At 41.3% G+C, this 24,222-nt stretch overlaps 1 long non-coding RNA gene across 1 annotated transcript; it reads right to left on the bottom strand.

Annotated features, from left to right (window-relative positions):
• Nucleotides 1-22,350: 22,350 nt before the first annotated feature.
• On the bottom strand, nt 22,351-23,512 carry LOC129119576 (uncharacterized). The gene is made up of 2 exons (XR_008534137.2): nt 23,372-23,512; nt 22,351-22,613 (listed from the first exon to the last, which is right to left on the bottom strand). It is a non-coding gene; the product is annotated as an uncharacterized LOC129119576 (long non-coding RNA).
• Nucleotides 23,513-24,222: the final 710 nt, after the last annotated feature.

A 24,222-nucleotide genomic window follows, 5' to 3' on the forward strand; every position in this document is an offset into this window, starting at 1 on the left:
GCTGAAACACCCCGCAGCAAAAACCGGGACTCTCGCTACCCATTTCCAGAGCTTAATAGTTAGGAGAAATTGTTCTCCTAAGAGGGGAGGCTGGGAGCCTTCAGGCTAGGGCCACAGTGCTTTTAAGGGCTCTTTCCCCCTTGCTGCCATCAGTGGAGGCATTCCACAGCACCGAGTTTCCTATTAGCACATCCATCTGCAGCAATAAGAGCCTGCTGTCTGCCAGCTCTTTCGTCCTGCAATTAATTTTGGGTTTGATTTTGTTTTTTGGGGTTTTCTTGGTTCTTTTTCCTTTCCTTTTCATATTTCTGCTTTGTCTTAGGTTGCAAATACAAGATATGGCTGGGGGTGTGTATTCTATTGCCATCTGTTAGAGGTCAGGCAGTTCTCTTCTGTTAATTGGGCCACCTGTTAAAACCAGGTGGGGCAGTTTTCTTTATCTCTTCCACAACCCATCCTCCCTCCAAAATATCTTCTGTTAAAGGGCCACTGAATCTGCATGACATAACTGCATGACTGATAAAATTACATGGTCCCATTGTGAGATGCTACATACAGGGGAGGAGCCAAGCACTCCTAACTGGATATAATCTGAGATTTGGAACAACAGAGACAGCCTTTTCCCACTGGATTCCCAGAGGAGCAGCTTTCTCCTCCACTGGATTCCCAGAGGAAGACCAGGCCCACCTACACCACCAATAAACCTTCAGAGGAAAACTCCACCCTTCTACAGAATCACCGCTTCAACAGATGCTGATGCATGAGGATGCTGCAAGGCCTACAAAATATATTTTATGATTGGATAATTAGAAATATCCATTAGTTGGTAATTGGATGATTCAAGTTGTACCATTATGGTGAAAGCTATAAAACCCCCTAAAGAAAAATTGCTTGTATGTGACCAGTTTGACTGCAAGACCTCATGCCCATAATTGAATATTTATCCTTGCAATGCCATTCAGTCATCATGAACTAATTACTGAAACAAAGGTCAACAGGCCAAACAATTTTTGTCTGTTAAAAAAGCATTTATGAAGCTGGCTGAGAGAAAGCATTAGAGCCCATGCTCTATGAAATGCTTCTCTAGAAGCATTTCTGTTCCATACAGATTTCAGTGGGTTTATACAGCATGTTTACCACATTTCCCTCTTTCCTTTTTTGATTAGTGTTCAATAAGCAAGTGGTTAGTTACGCATTCCATCAAGCTACTATATTTTTAACCTATTGTTGATGCAAAACCAGCCTGTCTTCCTTATCTCTTACCTGCACATACTACATCCAGCTGCTTGTCTTCCTGTTTTGCCAGTTTTTCTAACTAAATTTCCTTCCCATTGTTAGCTATTCTGTTATACTGAAATTAATGTCTTTATTTTCTTAAGTTATAGTCATGTCAATACTTTAATTCACATCTGTTAATTACAAGCTCCTGGTTCCACTGGCAGGCCTCCCTGGAGATCCCTTTCCTGGGGTCGGGAGACATGATAAAGCTGTAGCAAACTGTGTGGTACTGACATATTCTGAGTGACAAACCTAAACAGCACACAGGCCTGTGCTGACCTCAGCAACCAGTTCTTTTCCTATTTTTCCCAAGATTCAGTTCACCACTTTCTCCAGCAGTGAGTCTGGAAGTGGGTAGTGTTATGAATGAAGTTCTATATGTCTAATTTAATAAACAACAAAATTGAATTTAGCAGGAATTTTAATTGAACAGCAATTTTGTATAAATAAATACAGTCAAGTATATGAAATATAATCAAGCATATACAAAAATTTGTAAGTGATTAATTAAGTATGATTAAGGTTCATATAAAGCATAAGCAAAACTGACCAGGGTATGGGGAGGGCTTCTCACCCTGCCTCTCGTACAAAACAAAAGAATCCAAACTAAACTTATATACTGTATACTAATACATATTCATCAATATTTTTCCATAAATCTCCTATTTTCAATTCTTGAACTCTACATCACTACACTGCACAGCACATGCCCCACTTGTTGCTAGGGGATCTCCTGGCTTTTTGGTGGTCTTTTTGGAAGAAGGCTCGCTGTCTTCCTTGCTGTCCTCTGAATAAACTGGCAGGTTGTGCATGTGCATTAAGTTTGTGTCATGTAAGTAAGCATTATGTTCCAAATAAGCCTTATTATTTCATAGATAAGACCATTATTTCAGATTCCATATCTGGAATCATCCCAACTTTGCTCATCCCAAGGCTGATTCTGTTTTAGGATCTTGCTCATCTCAACACTACATCCTGTATCCTGCTTCTCATATATAACATCTGCAAAGGGCAAATCTGTTTTCCCTTTATTACTTTATAACAAATATTTTCTAAAATATTGATATAGTTACAATTTAGCTGGCACAAAACATATCCATTTATCACAGCAGTAATATGGCTGGGGTATCAGCTTCTCAGCTGGAGGTAATTAAATAATTACTAGCCCAGTGACTATAACTGTCTAGCCTCAGGAGCTGCTTCTGAAGCAGGTCATGAACTGCCAAACTTTACACACCTATGCTGTATCTCAAACTGGCATCAGATTATCCCGAGGAGCAGACACATGCTGCTCTTAAACTGGTTAGACTGCAGGCAGCTGCAGGAAGGACTTTGGCCACATCAGCCTGAGCATGTCGAGAAATTGTACTGATCAAGTACCAGGCTATAAAGAATGACTCAGGAAGTGCTCTAACATAGACTCTCTGCAAAGAGTGAGGCTTGTGCTGGTCTGTGGGGTTATTCCTCCCCAGCTGCAGAAGAGCACTTGCTTTGGCTGAGCTTCATTAGGTTCCTATCTGCTGATCTCTCCAACCTGTCAGTTGTCCCTATTCAGAGGGACATTGTGATGCTGCTATATAAAAAATGATCTGCACCTTGTGGGCTAATACAATGCCTATTCTTCAAAAACCACCGGCCTATGGAACCGTACAATTTCCATTCTGCAAGAAGTACTGCAAAGCAGCCAGCCCACGTGCCAACCTCTACCAGTTCACCAGACACTCAGGTGTCACTTTGGGGTCAACCATCAGGGACCACCTAAGAGACTCCCAGGACAGAAGAACATGTACATAAAGGGGTGGGAAATAGTTAATGATTTCAGGGAAATTATTATCATATGTATGTTTATTCTGGAAAAATCAATGAATATGCATGTAAAATACAGCATTTAAACAGGAGGTTTTCTTTATTCAGCATGCACAATATTTCAGAGGCGATATCCCCTTGTGCATCCAGCATTGAATAAAGAATACCAGCTTCATAATACTACATTGGTGTTAAGGGTGTTTTATTATTTTTATCCATTTTTGGGAACAATGAGTAACATCAATCACTATTTCCAATTTTGAATCATCTACAAACTTGGGAGCATGCACTTTGCATGTCACATTGTCAAGGTCATTAAGGAAGATGTGTGATAGGACCTTAGTATTGACGCAAGGGACTGGTCTCCGGAATGTCTTTGTGCTGCTGAGCTTTTGAACTCAGATGCTGAAGCTGTTTCCAATCTACCTCACTATATAATTATCCAGTCCATACTGGGCTGGAGAGAAACCTGATCAAGCTCAATGGAAACCTGATCTAGTTAAATATGTGCCTGCTCATTGCACGGATGTTGCACTAGATGACCTTTAAAGATCCTTTTCAACCCCAACTGCATTATAAAGACTAAAGCAAATATGGCATTGAGAACCTAAATCTTTCTACATCTGCTTTTTTGTAGTGTGAAGTTCTGGTCCAGTTGAATCTCAAAAGGGGGAAGAGGAAAAAAAAATAAAAAAGGCACAAAATGCTTAAGAGAAAAATGTCATCATCTTATCGCAGGGGTTCCATACTATTTTCTCCTTATCACGAAAGTTTCATACCTTCTTGGTGTTCCTTGTGGGCAGCTCCTCAGAGCACTGACTCTTTCTTCACAAAGCAGCCACTGACTCCAGTTCCCTTCTCACCCAGCCACCCCACTCTTTTATAGCACTCTTCTTCCCACTGGTTACAGCTGTGGCCTGTTAAAGTCAGGCCTGTTCCTAATCTTTGATAATTGGCCCAGCTGCAACTCCTTAGGGGTAAGATTACTCTCTACACTATCTTTATTTTCTTATATTCTATCCCCCTACAGAAAAGGTGTTTTTAAAAGTTAGTCTTATATGTCTCCTGCCATGCTGGGAAACATGCAATGCAGCAGGACAGTCCTCTCTGGTGGAGCCACTGCTGTACAGCGTTCTGGGGCAAGGTTCAATAGCCTCATTGTTCCTCACATCTTTACAGGACTCTTCCAAGTAAAACAAGTCCATCCATCTCTTCTTGTAGAAACCAAATGTTCTAGAAGGGTACACACTGAGGTTTGCTGAAAGCATTACACTTTCACACATTCCTGTGGGAACAAGCCCTTACAAAGAGCACACACAGACTGCATTGTTAGTGGCAGCACACATTGTATGCTGAGGTTCAGTGATCCCTCATGCTAACGTGTGCTTCTCTGGCACCAAAACCTAGCATTAAATTCTGCCTAAGTTCTACTTGAAGTCACCCACCTTTGCAGTACCTTTCATGATGGCTCACTGCAGCATTGGTTTTTTACCAGGTCCCAGTCACATTCAGGGGTGGGTGCACATTCTCTGCTGTGGAAGGAAGCACTTCTTATTGCCTTTTACATCTCTTGATCAGGTTGATTTGGTTTTTTGGTTTTCCTAACTCATCCTTGCAGAGTTAGACAGTTCCTTCTGAATCACCTGTGCTTATATCCACCTCTTGTATGCTTCCTTTTCATGAGTTTCCTTCCTTGATTTCAGACAAGCTCTCCTTGCACATCCATGCAAACCCTCCTGCCATCCTTTCAGGTTCTCCTGCACAACAAAATAGGCCATTCTTGAACTTGTAGAAAATGAACAAGATTAAAAAAATTCTAACCAATCAAAAACAGTCTTTCTGGACCTGTTCTCTTTCCAGGATCATATCAAGTGGATTCACCAAAGTAGATCCCTGAACATGCTGAAGCCTTTTGAAATCCAGGACAGCAGTCCTAGCTTTTGTCTTCTTTTTTCTTTCAAGATCCTGAACTCCATTTCAATGGAGTTCATTTCCAGTGAAAATATTGTTTTTGAAATCCAGGATAGCAGTCCTAGCTTTTGTCTTCTTTCCTCCTTTCAAGGTCCTGAACTCCATTTCAATGGAGTTCACTTCCAGTGAAAACATTGTTTTTAGTGTTGAAGGATGCTGAGATCAGCCTGACCAACAATCCTAAGTTAAACCCATCACAGGGATGTGAAAGATAGATGTTTCCTGACAAAGACTGGCACAAACAAGGATGTGAAAGACAGATGTTTACAGAAGGAGAAAAACAAACAAGTGACAACATCTTATTTAAAAAAAAAAAAAAGCTGGTATATCAGTGACTGGCTAGCAACATGTTGGAATGCATGAAATAAAAGCCTCTCTGAGTTCCTCAGAGAGAAAGGAATGCAAGGCTTGAATTGGAGCCTTTAAAGAAATGGAGGTATATTAAGTCACATTGACATGAAGAAGAAGTGTAAGTTTTAGTTTTAAGTAGAAAAATATCCTAAGTGCCTTAAGAGACTATGTTGGCTAGTAAAAGGCCCTAAAGTCTAATTTAAAGGTCAATAGTGTTACCTTTCACAAATTAACTTAGCTCCAGACATAACAAAAAGGTAGCAGAACATTGCTTGCATTTCTAGATAGAACAGATGGAACTATCTGTGTAAATAGATAAAATTATATACGTAGATTTTGGGTAGAAACTGGCATTGCTTTCTCACATTAGAATTAGGCCTAGATTGTCTTAGGAAGAATGTTTTAGAGTTGTGCTTTTAGCTGATTGGATGATTTATGAATAAAATCCCTGTATTGGGGTGAGAGAAAAAGTAGAAGAAGAAGAAGAAAGTGTGGAAGCTGCTGCTGCTTTTGTTCAAAACATCGAGACTGTGCCAGAAAACTTTTAGCATGGACTTTAATACTCTGAGCTCCTTGCCTTCCAGGCTGATGTACTCATGCCATAAACAACTGAAGTACAACCAATATGTGCTCTTGTCTCTTTGAGGACCCATGATATCTGATATCCTCCACAGAAATATTTGACTGACATTCAATCAGTTGTGATATAGTCCCATGTTCCAGCAGGGAGGACTTGTGGGAATGTGTGTGGAGATTCCTCCCTTGAGTGGGGAGGCCCCTCAAGGTTAATCCTGGAGCCTGGGCAAAAAATGTTTGATCATGATCATCAGTATGGGGAACACCAATCTACTTGATAATTATCAAGATTTAGTTTCAAAGTTCAGAAAGCAAGGGAAGGCCTTCTGAACCTTGTGTTTATATGCATGTACTTCGGTGACAGCCAAGGTGATTATAAAGTCTCCTCTGTTTGCATAAGCCCTCATAATTTTCTTGATAACTTCATTCATCACATCTTCATTTGATTGTCATCCTCTCTTCCTCATCATTCTTAGTTTAAAGCTCTTACCAGCTTCACCATCCTGTTGGCAAGGATGCCCCCCCCAGTTCAGTGTATCCCAGCTCTTCCAAGCAACATTCAGGCCTCAAAGACCAAATCAGGTTCATAGAAACCAAAACCCCATCCTAGTTGACCAGCAGGGCAGAGGATACACCAGATGGGCTCTTACTCCTCTTCACCACCACTCCAGAGTTATATGTATCATATTTGATGCTATCCAGGTCTCCCCAATAATTAGAGAGCATTTGATGCCCACATGAAAAAGCAGCAGGAATCAATAATCAGAGTGCCAGAGAGAGGCTTCTGCAGGCTCTCCACAATAAATCAGAGTCCCTGAAAAGCAGCAAAGTTGCCCCAGACAACAGGTCAGCAGACAGGCCATTCCATAGAGCAGAGGGATCAGCATTAAGGGAGCAGCCCTCCTTCTGGTGCTCCTGTAGGGCTCAGGCAGTTCCCTTGGCAGAGCTCTCAGCCTCTTTTTTCCAAGGACAGCACTGAGCATATTTTGTACTTACAATGTGCAGGCAGAGCATAAGCACTCCTCCCAGCAGCAGGAATGTCAAGCTTCCAGCTGTCACCATCCTGAGAGTTTTTTACATCCCAGCCTGACAGAGTCAGCCTGCCCCTCCCTCAGTGCATAACTCTATGGTTTCTTGAAGCTGTAGGGCCTCAGAGAAGATCCAGTTTCTTTCCCAACCCCTGATGATGCATAGCTGCCTCCTGCAGTTCCTTTGCTCACTGAAATATTTCAAAAGGTGTCTCTCCCTCTGCTCCACACCAGCACCCACCTTCTGAAGATCCGTTGGGGTTGAGACATCCAGCATTACAAGGAAGGCTTTTCTAGCTGAGGACAACAGCTTGTAGCACACTCCCACCACTGCTGAGGAAGTGTGTGCTGCTATGAGATAAGGCACCAGCCCTTCCCACACCAAATGCCCCAAAAGGCATGTGTGTTTTAGGTAGCCCTCAGGCTGAGTGGGGGACCAGACCCTCCCTAACCAGTGCCATCTGGAACAAAACCTCCAAAGGCCCCTTTAATCAAAGAAGAACTGACAGTTCTGCTAGCCCTGCTAGCCTTGCTAGAGGTCAAGGCCTCTTGTCTATTCCCTACAGCATTAGGCAGCCTCAAGCTTCCCAAAGGCTTCTTAGATGTCCCTTGACAATGATCCCAGAGGGCCCCAGATCTAGAAACATGAGCCCACACACTGCTGCTCTCACTGTTCACTGCCCCTTTTAGCTGTGCTTAACAAAGGAGATTCTTGGGACTATAAAATTTTGTTAGCAATGGTGCCAGTTCTTGTTATTGCTCAGTATTAGCATGACTGAGAATTATGTTGGCAAGGAACAAGGTACCAGAGTGCATGTTGGAATAGTAATTTTAAAAACTCTAACCAGCTGGAAAGGAATATTGCAATATCACCATGATCTGATCTGACTGGCAGCCTGTGCTGACATCTGGATACAAAACAAGGGGTTGGGAGGGGACACAGCTAGGACAGCTGATCCCAGCTGACCCAGGGGATATTCCACACCATATGGCATCATGCTCAACAATAAAACCGGGGGGAGCTGGCTGGGGGATGGTGGCCCAGTGCTCAGGACTGGCCTCAAGAGCTGGATACTTGATCCTATACAGGCATTCCTGGTTTGTTTTCTTTAATGATAGCAAGATAACACTTGCAAACAAAGCATTAAAGAATGCCAGATGGATTCTGCATACCTACTTGTGAAACAATGGCACACACATAACTAGTTCATTTTGGAACACAAAGATCACCCTGTTTCCCATGGTTGTTATACAATTCTTGACCAAAAGTTACATGACTCAGTGGTTGGCTGATATTCCAACAGGCAGTGCCTTTCCCTCTTAGACATCCTTCAAGATACATCTTTCTAATAACATAGACAGTGTTTTGCAGATGTGGCATCTTGACAATCTTTGCTCAAGACACCTGTGCATAACAGACATTCTTGATTTAGGGTCAGTGAATAGATTGTGCATGCATTCTTGTCCAAGGTTTAATTTCTTTTAGAGACTATACAAACACACACACACACTCGCACACACAGCTTTTGCATTAGTTATTACTATTTGCTTAATTATGGCAGTGTTACTGTCATAGTGATGTATCAGGTTTACCTAAATGTATTTGATTCCCTTCAGGTTCTGACACCAGAAGGACCTATGCTGAAGTAAGTAATCATAAATCTTACTTGATTTGTAATTCAGAGCTCTGTTTACTGCTTAAGGAGCCGGGAGGTCACTGAGCTGTATATAAAAAAAGGAAACATTGTCAGAGTTTAAATAGCAGTAAAACAATTTTATAGTTTCTACTCAATCTTGTTTGACAGCTTTTTTTTTTTCACATACACAATGATGGCTTGGTTATCCAGGCACAAAAAATGATGGTATTCACTCAGTGAGGATTTCATTTTCCATGATTTTGAACTCATGTATTGTGTGGGGTCTTGAAAGCTTTAGCCAGCCCAGCTCAGCTGCAGAGCTTCAGAATGACAGCCAGAGTGAGGGATCCCTACAGACATCCCTGTTTGGGAGACTGCAGTTCTCAGAGGTGTTTAATGCATCACATATACAGGGTGCCTGGAATGCCTCATTGTACAGGGTGAAGTCTTTTCCTGTCTTGGAATAAGATAAGGACATATGCCTAAATGGCCTCCTGGGAAAGAAGGGACATTTAGACACCCCAAAGTAATTTTCAATTGATTATTTATTTACAACTGGCAGACTTTTATTATACCACAGATTAAATCTTACTCATCTATCATGTTCAGCTTGAAACCTTCAGAATGGCTTCCATTTTTCTTTATACTACAAATCTTGTGACCATTAACTAACTGTATATTACAGTATTTTTCTTACATAGTGCCTTTTAGCCCACAGCATGTATTAAGGGCTTTCTAATTACTCATGGAGGTTCTGGTTTTCTTGGACTACCCCATATAAAATCACCCTGAGTTCTTCCAAGTGATGTAGCAAGTGTAACATATTATGTTCTTTGAGGTCAACAAGAGTGGTCTCACTGCATACTTTTATTTTGAAAATAATATTTATGGCACTTCCATGGATAGTTCATCGCAGGTATCACATGGTATGAAGAGTGACACAAAGGTAATCTGAAAATGTCTTTTCCAAAATACTTGCTTTTTTGTTGTTGCAATATACACTTATCCAGACTGCTAGAACAATTCAGCAGAGGCAATGACATTTCATGGAGATTTTGAAAGATATTCCATCTTACATTAACTTAGAGAAGCTAAACACACGTAGCGGTTTATTGCTTTGGCTTCCCAGCTGAGATTTGTAGTAAGAGTATTGCAATTACTCTGAATGGATTACAAATTTAATATTTGTATATGAAAGGAGCGGGAAAAACAATAGAGGAAGGGTTAAAAGGATGCCTTGTGTTGGTCTCTAAGTAGGAAGATGACTAAGAGCAGTGAATCTGGCAAGCACCAAGGAACACACCGTTCAAGGGTACAGCATGTACCTTATCTCTGATGCCAGAAGGTTTCTTTGCCTAGCAGTCTCTAACTTCTGCTGCTTTCTGGTTTGTTAGGCTGTATGAATTCTAAGATGCTCCCTTGTATCCTGCTTTTGTCCTTTCAAAGGGTGGCTGTGGGCTCAGTGGTGGTGGGCTCAAATCACAGGTCATGGGCAGGTAAGGAGAAGGTACTTTGTACAACAATCATTTTAGAGCTGGAGCTGAGGTGGTATTTGTGTAGGAGACCACAAGCAGTGCTTGGGTACAGCCAATTCTATAGTGATCCATCATGATGATATATATTGTTTTCAGTGTACTTCCTGGCTAATACATAAACATCACCTTCCCTAGAACTAATTTGCATGCATTTACCTCCTACTGGAAGTCCTTTAATGGTCCTAGAGTCTTGTCTGGAAGGGTCTCTGGTGGTCACCAGAGTGGTCACTGGAATATCCCCAGGTTTATAGATGATTTTGCCACTAATTCCTTTTAGCACTCTTGTTTCTCATTGCATGGCTTTGCCACAAAAGCCACTATATCCCTCATTACCTGTCTATCCACTGGTTCCAGCTACATTTAGCATCTTGTGTGTCTACTTCTACATTCTGTTATCTGCTTCTTTGAAACTCATTGTTCCCATACTTGGATAAGTAAGGCATCATTATATTCCATTCCTATTATCAATTGCCTGTCATCAGGAGTGTATAAGGGGGGCAGCCCCCCAAAATACTCTTGTCTCTGCAGGAAGTTGCTTGGTTCATGGGACCAGCTGGGGGATGAAAGTTCCCAGGACTGAGCAGTAAACAAAGTTTTGTGTGCTAAACTGTGGTCTAGATGTGTTGAGGCACTTCCTAATTGTTCCAGGCCTGTTACAATCCGTAAGTGCTCCTTGTTTTAAATGAGGCTGTAACCGAAGCTGAATAAGATGCCCCTGCTGCTCTGTGTTTGTGGATGACAACAGGCAACAGCAGAGACACTATTTGTGGGGCAAATGTAGATCTACTGTCTGGCTTGCAAGTCTCAAACAGAAGCAAGGCAATGCTGCTCACATTGTGTGCAAAATAAACATCTCCTGGGAAATAACGTCAGCTACTGCTAGGAATTATGTAAGCAGAGGTTAGAGGTAATTGCATATTTGGCACACTGCAAAGGCTCTCAAGTGAAGTAAATATTAAAGGGAATACCACGTAGATATATGAGGGAAGTGGAGAGTAATTGGAGTAATGCAGGTCTTTCAAGAGATGCAGTTGGAAAGCAAAAGGAAAAACTATGTCTAAGAACAATTTGAGGAGTTGGTATTGGTTGCAGGTGAGTTATTTTGATCCAAATTTTTGCAATAAGTAATTTTTTCTTTGCTCTTTCTGCTTAGCTTGCAAACTGTCAAAGATGACAAAGATTAAAAATTCCCCTAAAAAAAAAGTTCTGTTCTTGAATTAAACTTGTATATAACATAAACTGAACTTTCACAGAACACCCTAGAGTTTTCAGGTGATTGCAGGGGAATTGTTTGCAAATTCTGTTGGCTGACCAAGCAGTATGGATGGACCAATACTGGCTGCACATAGGAAGGGAAGAAATATGTTTTTCAACTTCACTGCTTCTCTGAGGATGGCATCCATCAGGAATTGTCTAGGCTCCCCTCTCCTCTGCTTTGAATTTCTTTAGCTGAAGCTTAACCCTTTGAAACAGTCAGCCTGGCTATCTTTGTCCTTGCCCTCCCCTTTTCATAGAATCACAGAATGACCAGGTTGGAAGAGACCTTTGAGATGATTGAGTCCAACCCATGCCCCAACACCTCAACTAAACCATGGCACCGAGTGCCACATCCAGGCTTTTTTTAAACACATCCAGGGATGGTGACTCCACCACCTCCCCGGGCAGACAATTCCAGTACTTTTTCACTCTTATACTCAAAAGTAAAAAACTTTTTCCTAATATCCAATCTGTATTTCCCTTGGCACAGCTTAAGACTGTGTGCTCTGGTTCTGTCAGTGCTGCCTGGAGAAAGAGACCAACCCCACCTGACTCCAACCACCTTTCAGGGAGTTGTAGAGAGTGATAAAGTCACCTCTGAGTCTCCTTTTCTCCAGGGTAAACTCCCCCAGCTCCCTCAGTGGTTCCTCGCAGGGTTTGTGTTCCCAGCCCCTCACCAGCCTCATTGTCTCCTCTGGACGCGCTCAAGCGTCTCAAGGTCCTTCCCAAACTGAGGGGCCAGAACTGGACATGGCATTCAAGGTGTGCCCTCACCAGTGCCAAGCACAGGGGAAGAATGACCTCCCTGCTCCTGCTGGCCACACTGTTCCTGACACAGGCCAGGAGCCAGTGGCCTTCTTGGCCACCTGGGCACACTGCTGGCTCATGTTCAGCCGACTGTCACCAGCACCCCCAGGTCCCTTTCTGCCTGGCCTCTGTCCAGCCACACCATCCCCAGCCTATAATGCTGCAGGGGGTTATTGTGGCCAAAATGCAGGACTTGGCACTTGGACTTATTAAACTTCATCTTATTGGACTCTGCCCATCCATCCAACCATTCGAGGTCTCTCTGCAGAGCCCTTCTCCCTTCCAATAGATCGACACACACTCCCAGCTTGGTGTCTCTGCAAATTTACCAGTGAAAGACTCAATCCCCTCATCCATGTCATCAATAAAAATACTGAACAAAACAGGCCCCAGCACAGACCCCTGAGGGATTTTAAATCAAATTATCTCACATATTTTGTGTAATTTAGAGAAATTCCATATAAATCATACTTCCAGACTGATTTGTTTCTGTTAAATTGGCACCAAACTTGTAGTGCTGCTGATGCAATATCATACCAGCAAGACAGGGAAAGGTGGATGGTGCTGCCTGTTCATGCCATACAGAAATGTGTATTCTGTGCCAGGTGTTAATACAAACATTTCTGGGATATTCTGTTTAAAGTAAAATAAAAGCTTCCAGAAACAGCTTTGTGGAATGTTTAGTTAATGGTTGCAGTAGGAAAAGCTGTGGTTGTCAATAATCATGCACTAGGAAGGAGACAACAGGAAAGTGTGTCATGGGAAAGAAACCACAGGAGAGAGATTTGAGGATGAAGGTCAGAGAACATATGCTTTTGGCTGCTTAGACATCTGTGTGATCTTTTAGCCTAAATAAGGAGAAGCTTCCTCTAAACTGCATAGTTACATAATAGTGAAACTCAAAAATTTTTTTCAAGTGTCTTTCTCTTTGGTGGTGGCAGGAAGGAAAGAAAGAAAAATAAGGAGCTAAATGTATTTTACAAAAACTAACCACAAAAAGAAGTGGAAAAAGGCTACTTCTCCTTCAAGATAGATTGAGTAAATCTAATTTTTGAAAAGTCTAGTCTTATGACTCTTAACCAACCACAGACTTGCTCACACTCTACTTTATCTACTGCCAAGTTTTGTCTTGGGCAAAGCCACATTGCCTGTTACAATGCTTTGTGTCTAAAAATTACCAGGAATATGGTACTGTTAAGTTGCAGGAGCATAGATGAGGAATACACGGAGTGCAGGTAGGTTGAGTTACAAGCTGCAGGTTGAGCTCTGGGTGGTGGGAGCCCCAGGCCATGAGAAGTGACCAGTCCCAAGCGTTTGCAGGACAAAGGGCACACGGGGACATGAGGGCCAGCTGGGTAACTGGACACCCAGAGCCATGCCAGGAGCCCAGGTCTCAAAACCCCGGGCTTAGACTGTGAGAGTATAAAGGCCCATAGATTCCTTTTCTTTGGAGTCCCTTCTTGGAGGCACCAGCTCAAGCTGTTACTTTAGCTTGTTCTCAACTTAGTTGTTGCTGCACCACAATTAAGTTACATGAAGGAACCAGAGGCCTGAGACTGTGAAGGAGCCTCAACCTCAGCAGTGGAAGCCTCTGGTGGTGGGAGCATGACTGCCAGAGTGGCTCCTGCACGGTCAGACAGGAAAGTTTCCTCAATGATGTAGTAGCCTTGTATAATCTGAGGTCTACCCTGCAGGCATGGGGTGATGTGATGGACACACTTTACCCTACCTGTCCTTTGGTTCAGACTCATCAAGGACAGGCCCTATTGTATTTGTGATCCCCCCAGATGAAGGAAGCAATGATGAATCTGACTCCATGTTCTCAGAAGGCTAATTTATTATTTTATGATACTATAATATATTAAAGAATGCTATACTAAGTTACACTAAAGAATACAGAAAGGATACTTACTGAATGCTAAAATGATAATGAAAACTTGTGACTCTCTCCAGAGTCCCAACACAGCTTGGCCCTGACTGGCCAATGAGTGAAAACAACTCACTGCAGAAACCAATGAAACAATAACCAGTGGGCAAACAATGTCCAAACACATTCTGCATGAGCAAAACAGAGGAGAAGCAAATGAGATAATTATTGTTTTCATTTTTCTCTGAGACTTCTCAGCTTCCCAGAAGAAGAATCCTGGGCAAAGGGACTTTTCAGAAAATGTGAATGCGACAAGGCCCCGTGTCCTTGGGGTGCACTTGCAAGCTGTTAAGCCCCTGTCTCACCTACAAGGCAGTGAAGGCATTTTGAAAATATGTTTCAAACGATGGTTTCAAAACCCAAGGTTCAAGATAACCAAAGGTACAGAACGAGATATCAGAGCTAAGACAGGATATTTGTCTTGCTATTGCTGTTGACTTGCAGCCAACTACTTCAGTGCACAAGCATGGAGAGCCCATGCAAAGTGTTAAAAACGAGAGCAGGCTCCCGGTACTAAAGTGATTTCAGTGTTTATTATAAGAAAAGAAAGGCCTAAAGCAAGGGGCCCGGGCTGAGCAGGAGCGCTCCTGCTGAGGATGCTGCAGCGCCGGCCCCGATGGAGCAGCGCACATTCAGTGGGCCAGGAGCCCCTTTTTATCCTGGTTTTTGTCCCTTTGGATTGGTTTCTTTTTGGATCCTTCATTTGCACGAAGGTTTAAGGCACTGGATTGGCCCATTACAGCTCTGTCCAGGCTGGCTCGGGGACTGCTGCACTTTACTGAGGTGTGTTATGGTACATTGAGTACGGTATTTCTTATAACTACCCTTTAAACCCCTTTTACAACATAGCAACCAAACTAACAGTACATGCTTAACAATCTATCAGCTATTTTACAACAATTTCTAACCTATTTTTAACACAAAGCTTTGAGCTCCCTTTGCTGAAGCAGAGGCTGCATGGCAATGATACCTCCCTGAGGCCACTCCTTGGGCTTGGGAGATCCCATACCCATGACAGGTTCTCAGGAAGGGACTGGGTGCATGCTGAACTCATACTGTGAAGGATTACTGACCTGTGTAGGTACTCAGGTGTTTGAGTGTGGGTAATTCCATTAAAAGTGAACCTGATTTATTAAAAATATATGGATATTGACCTAGTACCTATATCCAACTGTGACAGACAAAAACTCTCTAAGAATTTAGAGTTAGAAAGTTTATTATCGTGACGCCAGGCAGCTTGCAGGATAACTCCCAAATACACACCATAATTTACAAGTGATTACAGAGTTCTTTCATCTATACAAGTATTGAATACTTAAAATACAAATACATGTTCATAACTTTGGTACATCCCATTCCCTGCCTAGTACGGTAATTAGTTCAAAAGCTATTAAGCATGCGTAGTTTGTTCCTTGAAATGGGTCGGTGGTCCTTTTCATGGGGAGGGGTCCCAAAATGAGGAAGTAAATGAAGTCTTCCTTGTTCTGACCTTTCTACCTTTTCAATGTAGATATGACAAATGAACCCTTGGTAGAACTCCCATTCCCCATCTTCCATTGGTTTCAGAACAGTGGAGGCCTACAATTGTCTTATGTTCCTAAAAGCTATTTATCAATTTCTATATTCTTCATTATAAACCCAGCTAACTAAACATTGTGTTGACAAGCAATCAATTATTGGTTAACTACTAACTCTTAACTTCATCAAGGCCTACCCATTTATTTTAATTGACTCCAATAAAGCTTATCTCTAACTAAAATCTTAGCTCCTCTAAAATCCCTAAATTCCTTAAAGTTTATGTCTCAAACCATTGATGGAGTCTCAGACCAAGACAGGATCCAGATATACCCAGGCTCTGGAAAGGAGTGAAGGAATCTACTGAGCACCTCATGACTCAACAAAACAGTCCTTCTTACTTTTCATGCCTCCAGTCCCTGTCTGAGCCATTCTAACTCAATTTTTCTTTGTATGTCTCCCCCATGCAGTAATTAATAAAGTGAACTTTGCCATTGAACTTTGTCAAATTCCATCGAACTTTGTCAGAAATCCATCGAACTTTGTCAGAAATCATTATTCTACCTCAATAAAACATTTTACTGCTTCTCTCTTTTGAGTGTGGTGCATCCTTCTTCCATGACAGAATCTGCAAATATTTAATTTAATTTTGGACAGTGGATCTGATTTGCTTGCCAGATTGTCTCTAAAGAGATGTACTTCACACTTATGATGAGCACAATAAAAGCAGTAGGGGAAGCTCACATTTTATTCACCCACTAAAGTAAAATTATTCTTCTTCACTGGTAGAAGTTCTGCAAGATTAATCAATAGAACTTAAAATCACAGAGTTAGCAGAGCAGAGTTTATTGGGGATTATAATTAGTCCTTTTATTATTCTAAGTTTTTAAATTGCTTTTTAACAATTATTATATATAGCAGCAATGGCTCAAAATGGGGAATTCCTTTTCAGTCATGATCTGTAGGGCCTGGGTCACCTTGAATCAAACAAATGACACCTTGTAACGTGGGGAAGAACTATCAGTTTTATTGATTGTGTCTGAATGTCATCATATGAGCACACAGAACAGACTTAGTGCCAAGAACCCACCTCCTGATATTCTGAGTTCACTGCAAGTTCAGGGGTGGATTCTTCTAAGCTCAGCCTCTTTCTCTGGCAAGAAGGACTTTATTTCATCACACTGTTACATGCTAGAATGAAAAATTGTACAATGGGCATTACTGTTTTTCACTGTAGCAAGTATTAATAAAACAAAATAATTATTATAAATAAAACAAATTAAAAATTTGTTTCATTGGGGTCCCGTTCTCCCCCATCATAATTTTCATCAGACCTGACTATAAAAATGTATGTATTCAGTTTGTTGCCTGCAGCTGTCCCCACTTTGCAGGCCCTGTGGCTCAGCATTCAGGTCACAACCCTGTATGGCAAGAGTTAAGATGCAGCAGAAGCCTGAGAGCAGGTCAGTCCCATCACCAGAATATTTTCCTCATTCAGATAATCACAGACAGAAGGGATTGAAAATATTGTTTTTGTGTGGTGTAGAATGAAGCAAGGGATAACACATTGAAAGAGATTTATACTAATACAAAACTGGGCTATGTCAGATGTTTGATAAGTGTATGGAATTAGGCAGAAAATAAACCCCCCCACATTCAAGCTTGTCCTCAGAGATCAGAGGGCCTGAGTGAGACATGTTCTAATTTCTGATTATAACCAATTTGGCACTATAGGTCATGTTCAATAAGAACTTTCATAATCACAGATTAACAAAAAGTGTAGTTCATTCAAGCAACAGGTTATGGGTTCTTGTTAGATTAGTGGTGATAAATGCACTATGTCCACAAAATATAAGTGTATAGTGCTGTGTAGAGGTGTTCCCAGGAACACTCCAGTGCAGTTTGGTGGAGGTGCAGATCCTAAAAAAGAGATGTTGCTGCTCTGGGGAGGACAGAGCAGCCAGCCCACAGTCTTGTCTGCAAAGTGGGTTCATATTCTTGTCCTCCCAAAGATTTGAAATATAAAATTCATATTTTGGCAAAATGGAGATGTGACTGTAGTCAAATATGGTTGGTTCAGGAACATCACATCCTGCAAGTGCAGGATTCAGTTCAGGAACAGCTGTATTCTTGTGCTGATATTGGTGGGGATATTTTTAATATTCAAATTAGAGACAATGAGGGTCTTTGGTTACCTTTTTTTAGAAGGAGTTGCGTGACTTATAGAGAAACAGAGACAGAACAGAACCATGACACTTCAGCATCCTCCTCCTCCAGCTGAGGCAGCAGCAAAGGCCATCTGACCTTCCCCAGAGAGTCTTTGCATCCTCATCTCCTCAAAGGACAAGAATTATCACAAGGCTCCCATGGATGAGGGGGATGAGGCTGGTACAGAGGCCCTGTTGTTGTTCTGTGCTTCTCAGAGACAACACTGGGCTGTGAGGTCTCTGCTTCCTCACAGACAATGCTCTGTTGTTGAGCCTTGCCCCAGCCAGGTGCAAGACAAGCATGGCTTAGCTCATGTTTTTGGTCAATCCTCCTCATCAATTCTTCATGAAAATTTTGGCTGCCACATCGTGGTAATTATCAATCCTGACACAGCAAGCCTGGCAGATTTCAAGTATCATCTAAAGGGCAAATCAGAAGTGTGGATGAGAGCATTTAGAACTGTTATGAACATTTTACAGATGTGATGTACTCCTGTTCCTTTTCTACCCACAACACAAATGAACCTGTGTGGGTATGGTTTTGAGATGCCCTTCTGGCACACAGCACAGTAGGATGGTTTCCTAACCCATCTTAATCTCTTAAAAATTAAATGTTGACATTTTGATATGCTGAATACCATGGGAATCAACAGAGTCCCCGATGAGAGATCAGCTTGCAGTGGGTTTCAGTGAAAAAGGTCAGAGGGAAAATTGTGTGATTAATCTTTGACAAGACCAATTGACAAATTATTACAAATATTTTAGAATCATGATAGGTCACAACAAAGTGATAGAGCCGCTCTAATATTAGTGTTTTGTGTAACATGTTAAAGATTACCTGCACTCAAAAAAGCCCCAAAACAGTAAGTAAAAAGAGTCCTTGTGTTCTTTTATTGTTCCTTTTTTTAATATAAAGGATTTCAGTGTCTCCGTAAATTTGTTGGTTTGGGTTTTTCCACCCTAATGTTTTACCTTAAAATTGTGAGATAGTGATGGAGAAAGTCACCTAGCCTCACCATCTGAAGCTAACTTTGCAGGTTTTTTTGTTATTAATCAGTAACTATATCTAGGCAGCTGGGATTAAGCAGCAGCATTGTGAAATTTATAGAAACTTGTAGGCTTGGCTAATCCTTTGTTTTAAGGAAAAGGGAGCACAATCCCGAGATGAATGGGCTGTCTGGATGAGAGCCATCAGCAGTGAAGTCAGCAGGACTGAGCAGTAACTGGGGGAAAAGTGGTTCTGGCAGGGGAATTGTGACCATGGACCCATCGACCACCTCCTCAAAATGGACCCCCAATGCAAATGGAGGGAAGAACTGTCCACCAGGACTAATCAGCATCAGAAGAGAGAGATACAAATTAGCAAATACAGGTTTGAGTGCTAAATAATGAAAAACTATGTAATTTGTTACCACTTCACACTGAATTGCTTAGTCGTTTGTTAAAATGTGCTATAAATACTAAATGATAAAGTCAAATCAATTATATATATATATATATTAACAATAATAACATATATCACAAATGCATAAATACTGTGAAGTTTTGATGACTGGGGAGTCAAGCCTTTGGGGCTTACCACATACCTCCCTACTTTGTGCAAACTACAATAAAGAAATAGAAATATTTCTCCTTGGTGTATGAATTTGAGTTGCCCACTGGGTAATGACCCTTCATTTGGGACAATAAAAGCACAATGAGGACACAAAAAATATGCTAAAACTCACATTTAGGGGCATAAATGTAAAAGTTCATTTGTAGGAGCAATGATGGTTATCGTGAGGATGGAAAAGGGCTCTGTGAAAAGTGCATATTATATGGCTCTTCACAGATATTTACTGTATGTATTATGTTGTATTGATTAGTAGTGCTGTATTAACATTTTAATAGTATTGTAAATGTAGTTTTGTAGTTAAAATGTAGTTTTTGTAGTTAAAATAGAAACTATGTATGTGGGATATTTTTTAAGGAGAAGACTGAGGTACTCACACCGAGATAGCAGCCACAGGACACCTAAATCTTTCAGAGAAAGAGAATTTATTGCTCCTTTATCAGAAGAAACCAACTTCTTCCTGCCTCTGACACTGTCAGGATTAAGAGGAAGAAGTTGACACTAAACAGAATCCTTTGTTTGTATGGAATTTCTGCATCATGTATGAGATGTATGAATATGCAACAGGCTATTGCTTTTAAGGGTTAATCCTCTGTTAACGGGTGTCCTTTTTTGGGCTTATTCTGCCCAGAAAAAGGTACCCAGACTGTCCATAACTCTTTGTTTCTATTGTTTCGTATTGTCCTAAATCCTAATTGTCCAAATTTTTATTACTCTAATTATATCACTATTTTAATAACCATTTTATTACTATTAAATTTTAAATTTTACAAAAAAGTGATTGGCATTTTTCACAGCTCCTCTCAAGTCAGTTGAACTGGAGATGGTCAAAAGATTGGATTTGACCTTAAGAGAGTTTGGTGACAGGAAATACTCGTGCACCATTGTATGACCTGCTTAGGAAACACCCTGGTGAGAACTTATGGGGGTGACTTGGTTTGCAACAAACTGAAACAAACCTACTTTCAGTTGTCCACACATGCACCAGAGGTGTGTGGTGTCCAAGGAGGCCACCCAGGTTCCAGATACCAGGGCCTGGGCATTCAAGCTGTGTGGCCACCAGGAGGGCACCACGAGGCCATCCAGGCCTCCTATCCAGAACTGTTGTGACAGGGAGGACAAGTGATGTGGTGTATCAAGGACTCCTCAGCTCCTGGGTGGTTGTTGGGTTGCTGACCGTGGGACAGGGTTTGGATAGTCTTGTGTCTTCGCAGTGGTCAATTGTGTTTCTGTCTCTGGGCATCATCAGAAGTCCTTACAGCTCTTTGTCTCCATGGCTGACCTGTGAAACTGGATGGTTCTTGATGAGCTGCTAGCTGGGTGCTGTTAACACAGGCTCTTCTCCCTGATGGGTGCACTTGGCTCTCTCCACACCCACACATTCCCACTTATGTCCCATTCACACCAATTTTAGCCTTTCTATTACAGCTCTCACCATTAAGCTCCTGGACATGGTTGTTTTCAGCTGATTATGTTGCAAAGATAAGACCTAAGGCCAGGCCTAAATTCCTTTCCTTTGACCCAGAGCAGTGTTCATCACCAGGGTGGTTTTATTTATTTTGTAGTGACACAGCTGTATTGACAGAAACTAAGAAGCCTCAACTATACTAACAAAAGAAAGATCCTGCCAGTGTACGTATGCCACTTGAGGATGAATCATTAAAACCAATTGTTATAAAATTGACTCAAAACGACTAATTTCCAATCAAAGAATTTATTAATTATTGAAGCAGTTATACTATGTTGTGAATGGTGGGAGAAATGCGACACACAATATGCGTGAATAGCAAATCTCGAAGTTTATTGAAAACTCACACATATTTATATTGGTGTTAATGAAGCTTATACATATTGCAAAAGCTGAGTTCATTATTGGTTAAAGCACACTTAGATTAACTACACTTCTCTCTTCTAATAATTGTTTTGCTTCTATGTTTGCATTCTTCTAGCTTTTCTACTTAAGATATCTACATTTTCTGGCAAGTGATTTTCTCTCCTGTCTTCCCGTTTCAGAGAAGGTTACTGTGACTTTTGTCAGTGATTGGACACTAGTTGCTTAGTTCTCAACTTGTTTTTCTTATCTTTATCTATCGGTTTCACATCGAAATGTCTTTTCTCAGCTAACTAATTATCTAAAAAACTCTCTACAATACTACGTAAGCAAAAGGCTCAGCGCTGGGCGACAGGGGAGTTTCTGCTCTACCAACTGCCGCCCCAACTAGTTTCTGATTCAGTCCTTTTATCCTCTCCATCCTTCAGGAGTCCATGTTATCTCGGAGTTCTCTGCGCCTGCGCTGGTTGTTGCTAGGGGTTCATCCTTCTGTCTCCTGGTGGTCGGTGATAAAGGCTGCGGAGTCTTCCTCAGCCGCGTCTTCTTCACCCTATGTCCTTATTTGGTGACTTCTCCATGGAAAATTACCAAGATCTTATGATTAACGCAATATGTGCCCTATTAAGCTTAAGCAAGCAAATATCCTGCCTTGCAAACTGTTTATCTGCCCCTGCCCCTTCCCCAGCTTTTCCCTGGTCGTTATCTCTGTGAGTTATCTGCTTGTACCATTTGTCAGCAGGAAAGGTTTCCCTGCTGGGTGTTTATCTGCCCCTGCCCTTTCTCCAGCCTTTCCCTGGTCGTTATTTCTGTGAGTTATCTGTTTGTACCATTTGCTGGGTGGGACTATGTGTGGGCTCCTGCAACCCCTTCCCTGGTATCCTTGTGGCTCATATCTCATGAAGTAGTACAGAAATAGTCAGCAGACAACTCTTGTAACACACTGGTCTCTTTCTTGTGATGAACAAAATGTAGTCTCTCATCTCACCAAACATCACAAAGACTCTCTAACTAGTCAAAGTTAGAAAGTGGTATGTTTATTAAAGCTGCACGAGGATTTTTGCCTTCTTTTTATTTCCCAAAATAATACATATGCACAACCCCAGCACCTCCCATCCCCACTTTGTATTAAAATGAAGTTATTTGTCCTTCACACATGCACAATTCTTCTCTCAGATTGGGTTGGTAGTCTCGAATTGGGTCAGTGGTCCCAGGGATGAAGTCAGGGATGTCTTCATCAAGTCTCTGTGACCCTCTGGCACAATCCAAGGCCCCCTGCTTCATGATGGATTAGAGTAATAAAAATTTGGACAATTAGGATTTAGGACAATAGGAGACAATTAAAAACAAAGAGTTACAAACAGTCCAGGTACTTTTTTCTGGGCAAAATAAGCCCAAAAAAAGGACACCTGTTAACAGAGGATTAACCCTTAAAAGCAATAGCCTGTTGCATATTCATACATCTCATACATGATGCAGAAATTCCATTCAAACACAGGATTCTGTCTGGTCAGTGTCAACTTCTTCCTCTTAATCCTAACAGCATCAGAGGCAGGAAGAAGTTAGTTTCTTCTGATAAAGGAGCAATAAATTCTCTTTCTCTGAAAGACTTATGTGTCCTGTGGCTGCTATCTCAGTGTGAGTTCTTTCTTGAAAAAAGTATCTTACATAGAATAGTTTCTATTTTAACATTATGTTATAACCTAAAACTATATTTAACACACTACTTAAAAAAATACAGCATAAACTTCCAACATAACACATATACTATTCATTTCAATATTTGTGAAAAGCCAATCATAAAATATGCATTTTTCACAGTTCTAACCCTCAACTAAAATTCTAACCCTTTAAAATCATGATTCAAGGAAACCTATATGAACTATGCATAATTGTATTCAGCTTTTCTTCATCTTTCTCTTATTTTTGCAATAGCTGTGCCCTGCTTTTATTATAGTTATCACGTAGTGTATATATATCTGTTGTGGGAAGGATGTTAGCAGTTTTTTTCCTTCCAATGATAACAGAACACTTACTACATGTAGCAATGCTGATCAGGATCCAGAGTTCTGCACACCCAGTCCTGAAAAAGACAGGAACCCCAGCAAACCCACACTGTAGAGGCACTCCCACCTCTGCAGTGAGAATGGTTGATTTTTCTCCGGGAGGTTGGGGCTTTCTTTACCTTGGTATCCTGTTTATCTGTAGATTACCCAGGAGAAGACAGTAGCTAAGATTCTTCATGCATTCTTGCTAATCAAGATAAGTTTTTTTACTTCAGATGCAGACTAAGAGCTTTTCAAATGTTGCTGTAGGTGTCATGTTTTCCTAAGGGTGATTCTGGATAGCCCTAATACCTTTTTTTGTCTTGTATAGCAGTTTAGAGTTCCCAAATATTCCAATTACACGGTCATTTATTATTTAGTTTACAAATTAAGCTGCAAATGGCTGGCAAATACAAATGTTCTTTCTCCTTCCCCGCCTTCTGAACATACTTACCTGCTCTTTACTTTTTAAGGTCATCAAACAAAGCTGTTAAAGCCAAGGAAAATTAAATCAGAAAATTAAATCCTCTAAAACCCTGTTTGTCTGGCCTTCCTTCCAAACCTATTCCACCCTGGTCATCCAGCCTTTACCTTCAGAAATAATAAACAAGAATGAGCTTTGCTGATGAAAATTCAACAAACGTGTGTTGAAAAGATGGTTTGTTTTTTCCTAACAAAACTCGTGCATTGCTGCCTGCTGATGCATTTCTGTGGTGCACTGAAGCAGCATACATTGTTTGTGCTGAAAGCAGAGGAAAAGGTATGGGTGGCCTGAGAGCAGAAGTTTGATGGGAAGACTGATCAGTGACAGCTCCAGAGGTGAGTCAGCCCACACAATTTTT

This window comes from Agelaius phoeniceus, chromosome 5, assembly GCF_051311805.1.
Source record: "Agelaius phoeniceus isolate bAgePho1 chromosome 5, bAgePho1.hap1, whole genome shotgun sequence".
Taxonomy (NCBI): Eukaryota; Metazoa; Chordata; class Aves; order Passeriformes; family Icteridae; genus Agelaius; species Agelaius phoeniceus.